This window comes from Nicotiana tomentosiformis, chromosome 8 (assembly GCF_000390325.3).
Source record: "Nicotiana tomentosiformis chromosome 8, ASM39032v3, whole genome shotgun sequence".
Classification (NCBI taxonomy): domain Eukaryota; kingdom Viridiplantae; phylum Streptophyta; class Magnoliopsida; order Solanales; family Solanaceae; genus Nicotiana; species Nicotiana tomentosiformis.
The window spans coordinates 42,734,645-42,740,644 of NC_090819.1; positions in this window are offsets into that span (position 1 = coordinate 42,734,645).

The following is a 6,000-nucleotide window of genomic DNA, read 5'->3' on the forward strand; positions in this document are numbered from 1 at the left end:
TGAGAATAGGAGTTGGTTAATTATGCATTCACGTGCCAATGAAGGTGGTAGGGAGGTTGTAGAACATAAATGAGTGACCTAATGTAGTGAGGATTGATTGTGGGGTGAAGGAACATCACCATAGGACCCTATATTTGAATTTGCACACCTAGTGCTTGATGAAATGCTTAAATGAGATGAATCCATAAACCTCTTCCTAATTATGGTTCAATTTTGTCATTTCTCTAATAGATTGAAGTCCCTAGGATTTTCGAATCGTTGTAGTAGTTTAAGTGAACCTCAAGGGAGGTATGTTGGCTAAACGTATTTCATATAATCGTCTCCCTAGCCTGACCCCTAATGCGCTCGATCCTTATGGCAATATCCACAACTTGAGTAAATAAAATATCATCCCCAGTATCTCTGGCCATCTATATCCTGATGTCATATGTAAGGCCATATATGAATATGCACCTTCTCCCACTCAATAGGGATCAAGATACTCACATGGCATGATAGATCCAAGAATCTGGTCTCATACTGAGCAACTATTATTCTACCCTATTGAAGGAGCTCAAACTAAATGCGGAACTCCTCTCACTGAGTAAAGGGAATGTTCTTCTCTAGCAACAACTTTGAGAACTAAGCCTATGTGAGAGGAGGTAAACCTATTAGCCTCCCCTAAACATACACTTGCCACCACCTCTTGGCAGAACCGTGTATCAGAAACACTATGAAGTCAACTCCGTTGGACTCCAGTATACCCATATTGCGCAAGGTCTCATGGTAACGGTCTAAAATGTCCTAGGGGTCCTCGGAAGGTGTACTACTAAAGTGAGGGGGAAAAACTTGGTGAACTTTTGCAGCCTCTTCATCCACTCAACTGACATCGTGGGCCTCTTTGCCATATCTTATTTACATATTGATATCATTGGTTGAGTGAATGTGAAGATAAAGCATGAAAGGTGATGTCGTGCACATGCTTATTTAGTATTATCATGTGAGGATGAGTGAAAGCATGAAGGGTGGTGCCATGCACTTGCTTTATTATTATTATCATGTGAGGATGAGACTAAAAGCATGAATAGTAATGCCAGGCACCTGCATTTATATTATAAGCTGAGGATGAGAGTAAAAGACCGAAGGGTTATGCCATGCAATTTGTTGACTTTCTTGCTTTCACTTGATATTTGAAATGTGAACTTGACTTTATGGTTTCAATACTTATTTTGAAAGAGGTTTACTTGATGATTCTTACTTATTGTTTCTGATTATTGTCCCTTTAAGTGTCCCTATTTTGTTGTCATATTTGATCCTTTTAGTAGGTGTCTCATCTTAGCCTGGTCACTACCTCGTCGGGGTTAGGCTCGACACTTATGGAGTATATTGGGTCGGTTGTACTCATACTATACTTCTGCACTTCTTGTACAGATCCTGACATTGGTACCAACGGAGTCCCAAAAGGTACTTAGCGGATACCATATAGTGATTCAAGGTAGAGTTGCATCCCGTTCGCAGGCCTTTGAATCACTTTCCTATTTTCATTGTACTGTTTCCTTTTTTTTTCGGACAATGTTGTATTTCTTTCCAAACATTATATTTAGTTTACTCTAGAAGCACATGTACCTGTGATAGCAAGTTTTGGATGGTTTACATTAGTTATTGGTTTTAGAACTTATTATGTTATCACAGAGTTGCTTTTACGTTATGTTGTTGTTCAATTTCTAGATTTTTATTGCATAATCTTTTGTGCTATCTTGCCTAGCATACAATGTTAGGCGCCATCACGACCCTGATTGGTTGGGATTTCGGGTTATGAGAAGTTGGTATCAGTGCATTAGGTTGCCTAGGTCTCACGAGTCATGAGCAAGCTTAGTAAAGTCTTGAGAATCGGTACGGAGACATCTGTACTTATCTTCTAAAGGCTATAAGGCTATAGAAAACATCACTTTCTTTCTTCCTCTATCGTGAAAATTTATTCTATCATTGAGTTTGAATCATTATACTCTTATTCTCTCACAGATGGTAAGGACACATACGATATCCGTAGCTAATCAGAAGTCGGAGCCCCAAGCTGCAGCCAATACCAGGGGTAGGGGACTGGGCCAGGTATGAGGTAGTGCCAGAGGTAGAGGCAGATCTCACCCCAAAGCACACACAACGGTACCTATTGTTGAGCCTCTGATAGAGTAGGAGGATGAGATTCTTGTTCCAACCGAGCCAGTTGGACCGACTCAGGTCCTAGAGGAGTTCATTGCTACCCTAGTGCTTCAAGATGCCTTGGTCCACATGGTTGGCTTAATGGAGAGTATGGCCCAGGACAGTGTATTTCTTGTGGCAACAACTGTTTCTCAGGCCGGGGGAGGAGCCCAGACTCCCGCTACTCACTTTCTAGAGCATATGGCTCACGGGTATCAGACCCCAGCAGTTCTACCAGTTGGGGCGGTTCAGTGTGTTGTCGCTACACAGCTCGGGCGCTTTTCTATCTTCCTCACCAAGCAATCACAGCAACACAATACCAAACAAGGTGGGAAGCAATTCAACCTCAACAATGGTATTTGAACACAACTCATCATGTGAATATCTTTCCAGAATTTGAGCCAACGACCAATCAACAATTCCACGATCTCATCACCCTATATCACAACAATATAAACTTAAGAAATAACATGAAAGCAAGAAATAAAAGATTTAACAATATTCTAAGCATGGAAGACATATTACACCAAATAAAATGGAACAAGTAAGGAAAATTTCACCCGCAGGCTTATCCTATAGCCAACGCATATACACTCGTCACCTTGCATATACACTTGCCCCAACAAATAATTCACATAGCAAATAGACTCGATTGTACCTTATTTCTCTCAAATCAAGGTTAACAAAGACACTATCCTCTTTCTGTAACAAAATACACAATCAACCCCGACTTTTTGTAAGGCCCCATAAATTTTTACCTAGAACCAGGGGTTTCGTGGTGCCGAGGTAGGCTAACGTGTTTGATGGTAGTTTTAGGGACCATTTATGCGGTCCACTTTGTGGACATCATATCTCTTTTATGGTCCGGTCTGCGATCGCAGACCCGGTTCAGAGGCTTAAGTTTGAGGAAATTTTTACCCGACCATATTTTAATTAAATAGACCTAAGGGACCATTTTTGAAGGGAAATTCTAATATTTTAAGAGAGAGGGAAGGAACTAGAGAGAAAAGGAAGAGCCCCAACACCTTCCACTTCAATTCCTTTCTCAAGCCTTGGAGGATTCACAAGGAAAGCTTGCAAAATTGTCTACTAAAGAGGTAAGGTTCTAGCCCTAGCCTTCAATTTCTAAAATGGGCTGCGAATAGGTAATGGGGAGAGTGGTTCTTGAGAATAGGAGTTGGTTAATTATGCATTCACGTGCCAATGAAGGTGGTAGGGAGGTTGTAGAACATATATGAGTGACCTATTGTAGTGAGGATTGATTGCGGGGTGAAGGAACATCACCATAAGACCCTATAGTCGAATTTGCACACCTAGTGCTTGATGAAATGCTTAAATGAGATGAATCCATAAACCTCTTCCTAATTATGGTTCAATTTTGTCATTTCTCTAATAGATTGAAGTCCCTAGGATTTTTGAATCGTTGTAGTAGTTTAAGTAAACCTCAAGCGAGGTATGTTGGCTAAACGTATTTCATATAATCGAATTCCATGATGTCCTTGTGTGTTTCAAGTGTGGTTGGACCAAGTTCTTACTTTCTCATGATCCAAGTCATTCCTAATATATTCAGTTATTCCAAATAAGCATTGTGTCAAGATTATATGCTCAAAATGAGTTTCAGTTGTTCCTATTGCATTATGCTCTCCTTCAGGAATGTATTCAAGTATGGTTATGTATGAAAATGTTATGACTTCAATTCATGTTTCAAATGCAATGTTTATTAAGCCTTATTCTTAGAAGGAAAACTCAATGTGTTTAAGACTCCTATTGCTCATATACATACTTAAAGTCTTGATTACAAATGTTATTATTGTTGATAATCCATGATGATGCTTGAAAGTTAAAGGAGTGAGTATGAAATACAAAATATGGCCGACGTGCCGAGAAGGAAATTACACTTGTGGCCAATAGTGCCAATGAAATGAAAAGAATGTGTGAAATATTATGAAATGAGCTGCAACTCCATTATACAATAAATGTTTGGGAGTATCGTTAGTCACCGAGGAACGGTAGGTTGAAACAACCTAACCCAAAACTACATGTGTCGGTGTAGGAGTGATTGAGGGGTAAATCCCCGAACTGATGTGTTGAGATTGATCCTCTTAATTGGGTTGAAATTGATGTGTTGAGATTATTCCCCATAATTGGGATGAGATGATTGCCAGGGTAATGTGATGTCGACCCACACGGCATTGTGGTGAGACGGCTTAGCCGATCGGGCCAATTTCGGATGCCATACCGTGCACATGGTGGTGTTGTGATTGGATGTGCCATGCGTTGGGGAGTTGGAAGAACAAGTTTTTCAAAACAAGGTATTTCTACGGTCCACTATGTGACTGCAGAAGCAATCTACGGACCACAGATCTGCCACAGAGTAAAACAGAAACAAAGCCAATTTCAGAGGTCATATTGCGGTCCATTATGCGACCGCATGATCATTTCGCGGACCGCACTTCCGTCGCATATTCAACATGAGAAATGTTGGAGGGTGATTCCGCGGTCCATTTTGTGGGCGCATAACTAATCTGTGGACCGCAGACCTATCCCAATCAGCCCCGTTTTTGGGACCACTTATGCGGTCCACTTTGCGGACCGCATATCACTTTTGCGGTCCGGTCTGCGATCACAGACCCGGTTTGGAGGCTTGAGTTTGAGGAAATTTTTACCCCGCCCTATTTTAATTAAATAGACTTAAGGGACCATTTTTGAAGCAAAATTATAGGTATTTTAAGAGTAAGGGGAGGAACTAGAGAGAGAAGGAGGAGCCCCAACACCTTCCATTTCAATTCCTTTCTCAAGCCTTGAAGCATTCACAAGGAAAGATTGCAAAATTGTCGACTAAAGAGGTAAGATTCTAGCCCCAGCCTTCAATTTCGAAAATAGGCTGCGAATAGGTAATGGGGAAAGTGGTTCTTTAGAATAGGAGTTGGTTAATTATGCATGCATGTGCCAATGAAGGTGGTTGGGAGGTTGTATAACTTATATGGGTGACCTATTGAAGTGGGGATGTATATTGGGGTGAAGGAATATCATCATAGGACCCTATAGTCGAATTTGCACGCCTAGTGCTTGATGAAATGCTAAAATGAGCTGAACCCATAAACCTCTTCCTAATTATGGTTCAATTTTGTCATGTCTCTAGTAGATTGAAGTCTCTAGGATTTTTGGAACATTGTAGTAGTTTAAGGAAATCTCAAGGGAGGTATGTTGGCAAAACTTCTTTCATGGAATCGAATTCCATGATGTCCTCGTGTGTTTCAAGTGTGGTTGGCCCAAGTTCTTACTTTCTCATGATCCGGGCCATTCCTAATATATTCAGTTATTCCAAATAAGCATTGTGTTGAAGATTATATGCTCAAAATGCTTAATTTGGATGCGATTGATATGTTGAGTTTATTCCCCTTAATTGGGATGAGATGATTGCTAGCGGAATGTGATGTCGACCCACACAATATTGTGGTGAGACGGCTTAGCCTATCGAGCCGAGATCGGACGCTATGCCGCATACATGGTGGTGTTGTGATTGGATGTTCCATGCGTTGGGGAGTTGGAAGAACAATTTTTGCAAAACAATGTATTTCTGCAGTCCACTATGCGATCGCAGAAGCACTCTACGGACCGTAGATCTGCCGCAGAGTAAAATAGAAACAAAGCAAATTTCAGAGGTCATATTGCGGTTCATTATGCGACCGCATTCGCATTTCGCAAACTGCACTTCCATCGCAGATTCAACATGAGAAATTCCAGAGGGTGATTCCGCGGCCGCATAACTGGTCTACGGACTGCAGACCTGCCTCAGACCTAACTCGATCAGCCCGGTTC